The sequence below is a fragment of the Lycorma delicatula genome, chromosome 1 (genome assembly GCF_047948215.1).
Source record: "Lycorma delicatula isolate Av1 chromosome 1, ASM4794821v1, whole genome shotgun sequence".
In the NCBI taxonomy this organism is placed as follows: domain Eukaryota; kingdom Metazoa; phylum Arthropoda; class Insecta; order Hemiptera; family Fulgoridae; genus Lycorma; species Lycorma delicatula.
The window spans coordinates 135,464,302-135,477,016 of NC_134455.1; the positions used below are offsets into that span (position 1 = coordinate 135,464,302).

Below are 12,715 nucleotides of genomic sequence, written 5' to 3' on the forward strand. Positions count from 1 at the left end.
AAAAAATAAAATATGTATGCTGTATATTTCTTAATCCTTCATTCTCTGTGACTCATATTCCGTGTTCATTAAGGTTAGCAAATGTTATATTAAAAAAAAAAATAATCAGCAAACATGAAATACAGATTTTTCTCCAGTTCTTATAAATACAATATAATAAAAAATCATATGCATTAATATAAAAAAAAATTTATATTATTATATAAAAATATTTTCAGAAAAAAAGATTAAAAAGAAAGACACAAGACTAATCCAAGACCTTAAAGATCATGAAACTGGACTGGAACCTTCTGCACTTTGCTAATACTACTGATTTTCCTGTGGATGTATTAATAATAAACAAATGAGGTACTTGAACTACTCAAAAATTGAAGTTTATTTCAAAATAGATCAGAGTTGGAACCCACCGTTTTATATTTACAATAGGAACAACCCTCCTCCTACCACCCTGCAAAATGGCATCAGTAACTCTGTTTTAAGTTGACCACCTGCCCCTATCAGTTTCAATTTGTTTCAAGACTATTTATAATGAAAATTTCTTAATGATTATTTTTTTTTTAAATTTGTGTAAATTAGAAGGTTCAGAAAATTATAATCAGTATTACTTTATATGAGAAAATCTATCAATACATCAAATGCAATTTTTTTTTTTTTCATTTATTATTGCATTTATACCTTTTTTATCGATTCTTTTCTAGATAATCTAAAACATTTTTAATTATTAATAATAGACTGTTAAAACAATAAAATAAATGAAGAGATCTATTACTTAAGGAGCATATGTTAGTGGATGACTTTAATGATCTTTCATGAATGAAACATTGTTAGATATGTAACTGGCTATTAACAGGAACACTTACTTACATATTTAGAATAGGTTTCTTTAGTTTAATTTGAATTTTTTTTCTGTTATTAGTAATTTAATAATTAATTTGTACTTTGAATACAGTAGTATCTATATAACACAATTTAATTGTTTTAAATACATATTTCTTTACCAGTAAGTATATTTTTAGAACCAGTTAAGTTGTTTAGTTAATGTAAAACATTTCATCAAAATCTCTCTATATTTAAAAATTATAAATAAGCATGCTTATTCACATACATATGAACATAAAGAGAAGTGATCGATCCTATAAGCCTTTTGGATTCTGTTTAGTGAGGGAGGAGATAAATTCAGTAACAGTTTCTGTTTGTAAAACATATTCTTTATCATTGAACGAATGTTACATAACAAATAATATAGACTTTTTTCTAGATTATTTGAATTTAATTAGCTCGATGTAAAAGTATCCATTAAATTTGAAATATAATGTTTTGATTTAATTTAATAAGCATATGGCACTGTTGGTATTAATACAATTGTATAAATTAAATTCCCACTTGCTAACAATTTAAAAAGTGTAAATCCTAGTATTTTCAGAGCTGTTACTACCTCTAAAGAGATTTTCAAGGATGTTAATTTAAATTCAAATCAATAATCGTTTCTAAAATTAAACTGTTATGTTTATAATAGCCAGTTGTCAAGAATTTGGTTAGTTGGTTACATAATAATTCTTGATGACCAACTATTACATAACAGTTTAGTTTTAAAAACGATGATTATTGATTTGAATTTAAATTAACATCCCTGAAGATGGAATAGCGGCTCCGAAAGTTTAGGTTTTATACTTTTTAAATTGTTGGTAAGTGAAAATTTAATTTATACAATATGTTATTTCTATTTAAGAAAATCTCTTTAAGTTTGGCATCAATGACTTTTAATATTTTTTTTATTTATATTCTACAGGGGTTATAAAGTAAAAAGTAATATATAAATTGTAAACTTTGTTGTTTTTTTATTTATTATTTATCAGTTTGATATGAAACTTTTTTAAGTTAATAAATTATTTAAGTTATTTATACAGTTACTTTCTATCGTAGGTTAAGTACTGTACTAATGAACTATACAATAATATGTCATCACCTCACATAATCTAAAATGTTATTTATAAAATTAATTTTTGTATTAGTTAATAGTTTCAATAGTAAATGTAATTATTATAATAAGAAGAAATCTTAACAATAATGTAAAGTTCAAACATGTATCTATGGTACAACTAAAAAGTGCTTTGTCAATGTAGTTTTTTCACAAGACCAAATAAACTTTGTGTTTATTTTTTGTCTTTTTTCACTTATTGCATATGATTTACACGAATTAATAATATATTTAGAAAATTTACATAATAATTATTGCACAGAGCTTTTGAAGTAGTTCTGTCAATGAAAATATTTTTAGTTTTAGATGAAGAAATGTACTGAAATTTTTTTAAACAAAATGAAGAAAATAATTTGCTTAAAAAACATGTAAAATCTATGCAAATTCATTTTACTCATGGCATAGATCAGTAGACTGTACTGTATATAATAAGTGTAGTATGGCAGATATTTTATACTTTTCTAGCATTTGAATTTATACTTAACATATATATTTTTACATATAAATTATTAACATAGTTTCCACTAAATTTATACATTAAAATTATCCTTATACTAAACACTTTTCACATTATTAATTAAATAAGATTAATTCCGTAGAATTCTCTGTTTTAAAATTAATTTATTAATTCTGTACAGTTCAAATTGATTTTTTTATGGACTAATGTATGTGGTCATTAGCCACTTATTTATATAATCAGTTAAAAACTAACAAGCTGTGGGTTCAAGTTTTTGTTTTTATTAACAATTATCACCTAAAATTTCACAGTTTCAAGAATTTAGATTCCTTGTAGAGGAAATAATTGTGAATTAAAACAAAAAAAAAGTTACTCAGTCTTGTCTATAGATAAATTTTTTGCCTTCCTAAAATAATATCCATTTGATTCAGCTTTTAATAAAATTACAAAAAAAAAAACAGTTTATGTAGTAAAAAAATTTGTAATTGTGAGCATGAACATCCTCAACCTTAATCTTTTTCAAATTGAAGTGTATTGAAAAATATGTTATATAATTAATAAAAATACAAGTTTCATAAGTCGGAAGAGTGAAATTACCTTAGTATTTTTTCTCAGAATCTGTAATGGCAGTAGCATCAGAATACAATGAAGCTGTCCACTGGCACATATATATATATATATATAATTTGTATATTTAACATTAATTAGATGAAGTTAGTGAGCGAAGCGAGCATAGGATATGTTTGGTTAGGTTATATTGATATAGTGCGTGACAGGTCATTATATAGAATCAATATAATCTAATCAAACATAACCTACGCTCGCTAACCTCGTCTGATTAACATTAAAAATTATATTCAATAAGTTATAAAACATAGGTGATTTTATTTTTATATACGCAAACAATTGGATTTCAGTAGGGGTTAACAACGCTATTGCCATTACAGATTCTGATGAAGAATAATGAGGTAATTTCATTCTTCTGACTTTTGAAACTTGTATTTCTATTAATTATATAACATACTTTTCAACATACTTCAATTAGAAAAATATTAAGGTTGATGATGTTCAGGCTCACAATTACCAAAAAATTTTAATTATGGTTAATTTAAATTCTAAATGACTTTAAAAAAACTGTTAAATACCTGTTTTAAGTGTTAATTTATTTTTCTCTAATCAGTTTTTTGTTTATAATGAATATTGGTTCGATTCCTACCATTACATGTATTACATTGATTTCAGTGTAAAGATAAAAAGTAATAAATTATGAAGTCAAACTTCAATTTGCGTTTTTTTTTTTATAAGATTAGAAAGATCTACCAGTGGTTGTAAGTTATTGGAAGAAGTTTTTTATGAGTAATAATATTTACAGTACATTTCTGACAATATAAATTATTTATCTCAATGTAAATACGTAAAGCGATTTGATGTTATTAAATATTAGGTTTTTTTCAATTTAATTTGTTTCTATACTTTTTTTTGTATAGACGAGACTAAATTCCTCTAATTTTTTCTATACATTACAAAATTATTGATTGATAAATTTCTCCCGGTGTTATTATTTATTTAATTAATAATACATTGGTGTTTTAATTATAACTCAGAAAATTATAACTTATAAAATTTAATTTATATGTGATTTGTTCATAAGATTATATCAAAATATAGTTCTGCTGGTATTTCTCCCAGTAAAAATGGGGATCTACAAATAATTGTATTTTAATTTCAATAATGTATACAAACCATTTCTAATATTTTAGTTCTGAAAAATTTTCTTCTGTAATATATTATGTGCATCTACCACCTAAGGAATATTCTTGCAAATTTACAGTGAAACATGTTTTGTTTTTTTTTAATTTACGCATTGATCAAATATATAAAATAAGATAATGTTCATGGCATCCTTATTTTTCTTGGTTAATTATATAGTATAAAAGGAAGAAAACATGAATTATTAGGATGGAATGAGATTATTGGGAGATAATGTGACAATATTACTAGAATAACATAAGACCCGTTTGACAAGTTCTTCAGTATATAATTATATGTGTCGAGAACCCAATTGAACAGTTTATGATTTAAAAGTCCTGTTGAAAATGTAAATAGTTTTATGGTATCAACAAAAATTTAGAAATATCTTTTTTAGTGGATACTAAATCAATTTCATTGATCTATTTGGATTGTACAGATTAATAATCTATTAATTATTATAAAAAGAGAAGAAAGTGTAGTAGTTATAGTGAAAATACAGCAATTTTTATTGAAAATTCATTTATATTTATGGTAATTTTGAGCCAAGGGCATTTACAGAGCACTTTTCACAGTTTTTTGTTGCAAAACTTGTACTCTTTTTCACAATAAAATAATTATCACTTTAAGATGATGTACTTTAAAAACATATTTACTGTTCAGTTTTTAGTGACTAGTCACATAAATAAATTTCATCAATATCTGGAGTATTTATATTTTTTTTATATGATTTTCACAAATGTATATTTTGCAGTTATATTTTTCCAATTTCTTATAAAAATTCCTCTTATTGAAAATAGGAATAAGTAAAGGTATACTTTGGTGTAAGGGTATTCTGTTTTGGTTATGTAAATCTGATGTTTATGTTTATACATATGTGAGGTATATCTATAAAGATAACAAGACTGTATTTCTATCTCTTAGAAAATGCAATAAGAACTGACTATGAAATTTGGTAGTTTGATTCAGTTAGCCCATCGTTTAACGTAGTTGTCTTCTAAAATAATGCTAAGTTTAAAGGTTGAGCAACGTATCCATTTGAAATTTTTAGTAATACTGAACGAAACGCCTATGGAATGTTTTCAAATATGTACTTAGGTTTATAGCGGAAACTGCATGTGTATTATAATAATCAGTCAGCCTTAAAAAAGAAAACTGAAAAAATTACTATTGGAATAAAAAGAAAATTAGAATCATGGTTTACTGAAAAATGTAAACCTAAATGAAAATGAAAAAAATTGAGAAATCAACTCAAATACATTACCAATTGAAAATAAAAATATAATTGAGGATTTGAAAGAAAAATGTATGATAGCTAGCAAAGAAGAGAAAGTCAGTCATTAGACTTTTACCTATCTCTTGTTCTACATAGAAAATCAGTGAAGTATTTAATGTATTAGAATACTTAGTGCATTAACTATGAACTTAATGAAATCAATATATACTTCCATACTAGCAAAAAGAGGAAATAATAGATTAAATAAAACAGTTGAATTTTATCAGAAAAATGATAATAGATACGTCTGTTAAAAGAATGTATATTAGGGCGTTGAAAGTATACAAGTGAAAGAGAATGATTTTGTTCAATAAAAAAAAATACTATGTGTTAATCTAAACAGGAATATCTTTTTTTTTAAATTGGTAGGCCTGCTTTCTTTGCACTGACCTTTGTACTTCCCGGTGCATTAGGAATATACTGTGTTTTGAAAGTTTTACTTGCATTGGTAATTTTACATGAAAGAGCAAATCAAACAGTTTTTCCTATAATTGCTCAAAGTGAGCGCCATTCATCACATGGCACACATCCAGCTGATAGGAGAGTTCATCCCATACTTTTATCAGCAAGTCTGGAGTAATTGACGTGACAGCTGCTTCAATCCCTAATACACTTGATCCTTTATAAACCCCCAATGAAAAAATCACATGGAGTCAGATTGGGTGAACATGGATGCCGCGCCAAACAAGCCCTGTCATCTGGTCCCACAACCAATTCAGTGGTCTGGGAGAATTTCATTCAACCAATCGCGTATAGTGTGTTATGCCAGTGAAGAGGCACACCATCTTGTTGACATATAAGTTCTGTGGTTTGCATTGCAGTTGTGGAAAGAGCCATAGTTGTAGCAAATCAAAATAGTTCATTACAGACACGCTTTTGCGAAAAAGAACAGCCTGTAAACTTGCTGTTGAGATGTGGCACAAAAAAATTCAGTTCGGGGAGCCTTATTCACACTATAAAATTTCATGAGGATTCTGATCCCCAGATAAGCACATTTTGAGTGTTTACTTTTCCATTTACATGAAATGTTGATGCGTCACTAAATACAACTCTACAAAGCAAGTCATCATAACGGTGCATAATTTCATTTGCAAACTGTAATCTGTAGGCTTTAGAGTTTATGCATAGCTAAAACTATTTGAATTGTTCTTTCATTTCATGTATAATTAATTAATCATTGTACGGTATGTGAAACTTTAGAAATATAGCTATAAAACCCCGATATTCATTTTGAAACACTGTATGATGTATGTGTGTACAAATGCCATCGAAATGTGAAACTAATGAAATTGAAAAAACTCTTAACTTATTAGATGTAATTCTTTTTGTGGATATCATTTCTGTACACGGAAAGATTTCCTACTTATTAAATACACAATGAAACTTAAAGAAATAACTTTCACACAATGGGTTAGTACTGACAGAGATAAGATGTTGGTCCTGCCAAATGATAAATTTTTCAGACTTCGGTTGAAACATTTTTAATTTTGAAAAACATAATTTGATCTCAAAATCCCAATAAAAACACAGAAAATTTAACAAAAATGTATGTAGGCAACAATTCTGAAAATTTCTAATTTATGGTTGGAATGAAATTAAAAATTTCCATAGGAGAGCCATCTTACATCCTTATATCTACTAATAGAAAAACAACTACAAACAGATCTGTTGCAGAAGTCTTTGTGTTATGAAAGACCATTTAGATTTCAAAAACTTCTGGTTGAAGATGTAAAAAATTTGGCTCCTGGTCAAAAGAAAATAATTTATTTAATTGAAGTAGCCAATATAAGAATATAAAAGAAAACTTAAGTGTTTTTGCCACCACTTGAATGATTTAGTTGCTATGCTAAATAGTACTTTTTTAACTTCTTCCCACAGAAAAAGTGCCTGTGATGGAATTGGTGGTACAAGAAACAGAGCTAAACTAATGCAACATTCATATAGTGGCCAGATTTTAACAGGCAGAGAACATATAAAAGTTTTTAAGTATCTGATGAGGGATAACTTTTCTGTACATTCAACTGAAGGTACAAGCAAACAGCTTGAAACTGGGGAAGAAATTTGATGCTTGTTAAAAAATTCCGTAAACAAGGTCTTATAATAGATTCATACCTCTAAGTCCAGCATTTTAAATGTATGAGGGTTATTCAGTATCTAAAGACAAGTAGCTGTGGAGGCAAGACACTTTGTAAGAGGGTTATGATACTCTTAGTAAGTTGGTAACCCTGTGATGACATTTAATCTGCTTTTGAGTAGAGTTATTTTGTTTAAAATCTCATTTTACATTTGTGAGTTCTCTTGAAGTTTGCAGATTAATTGAACATCCCAACCCCGTAGGGAAAGACACCCAATTTGTGACAATTCCAGTTGCCACCCCTCCTGCCATTACTTCCCATGATGGGCTTTAATGGGAGTCATCTTATAGACCACCAACTGATTACACCTCACAGTAATAAGCCAAGCCTTGGATGGGATGCCACTGATGTAAATGCCTCTGTAGTCATTTACATTGGTGATTTTTTTTTAACTCTGTGTTTGCCTTTGCTGCAGGCCTCATACGGACATCTTGAATGTCCTACATCATTGCCCTTTAAACTAGCTAACTGAGTTCGCAGAAGCACAAACCCTGTGCCTAGTTCTACATTTTACAGAGCCAATTTGTAAATGTCGCTTTGATCAATAGAAAAAACAACATACCACCAGCAATGAAATTAATTGAACAGTACAATGATACATTTTTTTCTTTTCAAAGGTGAAAAACTGGTTAAAATTCACTCTCGTATGAAACAATACAAAGTTCTTATTAGAGCCACATAAAACTTTACAGGCAGGTAAAAAAAATTAAAGACTGTCAAACTTCAATAACTAATGAGCATCAATCTAAATGGCCAATTGAAGTTACAATTACAGCGATTGAAATTTGCAGACTCTCATCCAAGAAGACTGATGAATTACAGCTGAGAAATTACAAGTAAGTGATATAACAAGTAAAGCTTGTAACATTATCGTGTCTCAAATACCATAAAAGAAGCGTAAGATTTCACATGTGTGCAGAGCTAGAACAATGGTGTCAGAAGCAAAATGATGCTTTTTATACAGTATTCTAACCTGTGTTGAGATATGATCATTATAAACTGGAATCAAAACGACTTTTAAGTGGAAACACTAATTCATGTCAAGAAAAAATTCTGAACCCAACCGTGACGATGATAATCAAATATTTTACATCTACAGAAATCTGCATTTCACCTTTTTGTTTTTGCACGTAATATATATTTTGAGCGTAGAGAGTCAACCAATTGAGAAAAATCATTATTTAAACATAAAGTATAAAATAAACCAAGATGGATCTCTCATTCAGAAAAAAACAATGCAAAACTTTATCATTTCTAACATTTTGAGAAATCTTAAAGTTGTTCATATACTTAAATGGCATTTAATTGTAAAAACAGTATTTTTTTGTCTTCAGTCATTTCACTGGTTTAATGCAGCTCTTCAAGCTTTCCTACTTAGTGCTAGTAATTTCATTTCAGTATATTCCCTACATCCTTCATCCCTATCAGTTTGTTTTCCATAATTCAAATGTTGCCACAATTTTTCCCATCTACCTATCCCTCCAGTATCAAAGCGACTATTCCAGGATGCCATAAGATGTGGCCTACAAGTCTGTCTCTTAACTAGATTTTTCAAAATGCTTTTTTCTTCATCAATTTGCCGCAAAACCTCTTGATTTGTCACTTTATCTACCCACCTGATTTTTAACATTCTCCTGTAGCACCTCATTTCAAAAGGTTCTAATCTTCTCCTCTCAGGTACTCTGATCATCCTGTTGTAATATGGAAGTTCACTTCCATATAACCACTTTAAAAAACATTTTCCTGATGTTTAAATTAATTTTTGGTCTGAGCAAATTATATTTCTGATTAAAAGCTTGTTTTACCTGTGCTATTCAGTTTCACCCCTCTCCTTCATCCATCTTTACTAATTCTACTTCCCAAATAACAAAATTCTTCCACCCCATAGTCTTTTTCTCGTATTATTTTTATATTCAGTGGTTATCTTCTTTATTTCATTACCTGCATTTTTTCTTATTTATTTTCATGCAGTACTTCTTGCATAGGACTTCACTCATGCTATTCATTGTTTCTTCTAATTCTTTTTTATTCTCAACTAGAATTACTTTATCATCAGAGAATTGTAGCATCTCTATCTTTTCACCTTGCACCGTAACTCAGATGTAAACTGTTCTTTAATATCATTAACTGCTAGTTCTATGTAAAGATTAAAAAGTAACAGGGATTGGGAACATCCTTGTCAGACTCTTTTTTCTTATGCTCTTCAATTATTACTGTTGCAGTTGGTTCCTGTAAATGTTAGCAATTGTTCTATCTCTACACTTGAACCCTACATTTTTTTTATAATGCTCAACATTTTATTCCAGTCTATGTTATCGAATGCCTTTTCTAAGTATGAAATAAACCGACATAGGTTTGTTTTTCTTTAATCTTCCTTCTAATATTAATCTGAACACTAAAACTGCTTCCCTTGACCTTATACTTTTCCTGAAACTAATTGGTCTTATCCTAACAATCTTCCACTCTCCTCTCAATTCTTCTGTACAGAATTCTAGTTAAGATTTTTGATGTACGAGTAGTTAAGCTAATCATTCTGTATTCTTCATATTTATCTGCTCCTGCTTTCTTTGATATCATTATAATAACATTCTTTTTGGTCTGACGGAACTTACCCTTTATCATAAATAGTACACACCAGTTTGTATAATCTGTCGCTTCCTCTCCTGCACTAAGCAGTAATGCTGCAGGTATTCCATCTATCCCAGGAGCCTTTTTGGAATTCAAATCCTTAATGCTCAATTAAATTCAGATCTCAGTATTGTGTCTCCCACTTCATCTTCTTTGACTTCCTCTACAACACCAGTTTCTAATTTATTTATTTTGTATAACTCTTCAATATATTCCATCCGCCTACCAACCTTTCTTTCGTATTATATATCGGTATACAATCTGTATTTAACACATTATTAGATTTTAACTTATGTACCACAAAATTCTCCTTAACTTTTCTGTATGGTTCATCTATTTTACCAATGATCATTTATCTTTCAACATCTGAACACCTTTATTTAATCCACTCTTCTTTTGCTAATTTGCACTTCCTGTTCCATCATATTTCTTAGTTATCGATAGTTCCTATTACCTTCTTCATTACTAGCATTCTTATACTTTATAAACATTAACAATCGTTGTTGGCTTAGGTTTTGATTTTATCCTGATTTACAATGATTCTACGCTAAACTTTTTGAACTACTGTACTTTCTTCCCTATCTTCTTGTTCATTACGAACCTACTCCTGCCTGTCCTTTATTTGACACAGTGTTAATTATTTTAAAATCACCTGACCAAAAGTCATTTTCCTCTGCCCATCAAATCCTGCTAATTCCTACTACATCTACATTTAATCTACCCATTTCCCTCTTTAAACTTTCTAACCTACCAAGCTTTTTTAGACTTCTAACATTCCATGCTCCAACTCGTAGAATGCTATTTTTTAATTTTCTGATGACCCCTTCCATAACAGTCCCCATCCAAGATCCAAATGGGGGACTAGTTTACCTACAGAATATTTTATCAAGGAAGGCACCTCCATCTTTGTTACAAGAAAATGCAGAGCTAGATTTTCTTGGAAAAAAAATAACTGTAGTTTTCCATTGCTTTTTGCTGTGCAGTACTCAGAAGATTGAATGTTGATATGGATGTTTAAGTATTCCTGACCTACATCCTTAACAACTACTGAAAGAGCTGCTGCTCTCTTTCAGGACTCATTCCTTAGTCTGGCTTTCAATAAATACCACTTCAATGTGGTTGCACCTTCAGTCCACAGCTACTCTGTATCACTGAGCACTCAAGCCCTCTCACCATCAGCAAGGTCTCATGGTTCAGAGAGGGAGTAAAAACACTTACAGAACTTGATTATTTGCTCTATGAACAGTAATTTCATACTGGCATAGCAAAAATAATATTCTCAAAATGAAAATATTTTTGATTATTGAACAATATCTCAAACAATATAAAATGATTATGAAATGAGAACAGCACAAATTGGTAGTTAAATAATCAACATTGCTACCAGTCAGTGTTTGTTTTAAAACTTAGCATTGTAATTTGATAAATAAAAAAAGCCATCAATGCTGGTTACTGACTACTTAGGAGGAAAATTATAAATAAGTCCTTGGCTTTCATAACTTTGTGAATAAGCATACTTTTGATTAGTTTTATTATGTATTCATCTTTATTATATCTCATTGATCGTTGATTTTCTTACAAAGAATGATAAATCAATGGTGACTGCACAAGCATAGCTTTTTTATTTGGACCAAAAACATTTAAGGGATTAAGATATAGGCTTTGTGGTTACCAATCTAAAATACTAAATTCCTGATCATCAAGCCAATTTATGACTGATTTCAATGTATGCTTTGGCTCTCAACCTATTGAAAAATTATATCGGTTCCTCCAATTGCATGTTATTAAATGCATATAATAATTTTGTTTTTAAAATATCCAAAAACGAATCTTGATTCATAATCTTACTGATGAAGAGTTTAGGCTTATAGAGCTCATTGACTGACTTCTGTTTTTTTTTTTTTTTAGTCTCCATGCTAACAGGTGAACAAGAGATTATAATTTACCCTTTCATCTACATTTGGGTTATGAATGTTTTTATTCTTTGAAGAGTGTTGACTGAAATTATATTATATTTTTTATTAACATCCTAATCAACATACCATTTTGAATATTTTTTTTTTATTAAAAGCAAAAATATTTAAGTATTTTATCCCCACCCCAAAATGAAATTGCCTGAATACATAACCAAAGTGACATACTCGTAATGGAATTAGTACAAGAAACTTGTACAGATAAAAAAGTTATTTTTACATCCCTCATTAATGTATGTTTAAATAAGACCAAACACCATCAGAAAGTATATTAGCTACCTAACAGGCATTAAATAATGTGAAACAGATTTACTCAACCTTTGCGTAAAATTTTAAGATACCAGACCCATATCTCTAACCCACCAGGTTAACATGTGTTCGGTGGTGAACATGTCTTCTCAAATCAGCTGATTTGGAAGTAGAGAGTTCCAACATTCAAATCCTAGTAAAGGCAGTTACTTTTATAAAGATTTGAGTACTAAATCGTGGATACCGGTGTTCTTTGGTGATTGGGTTTCA

At 29.1% G+C, this 12,715-nt stretch overlaps 1 protein-coding gene across 1 annotated transcript in view; it reads left to right on the forward strand.

Moving 5' to 3' along the window:
* The first annotated feature begins 2,254 nt into the window (after positions 1-2,254).
* The window catches only part of LOC142322688 (mitochondrial tRNA methylthiotransferase CDK5RAP1), an 82,721-nt gene continuing 72,260 nt past the window's right edge, over positions 2,255-12,715 (forward strand). The window contains exon 1 of the mRNA XM_075361776.1: positions 2,255-3,403. The gene's annotated coding sequence lies outside the window, so the exon portion shown is untranslated. The remainder of the gene's footprint in view (positions 3,404-12,715) is intronic.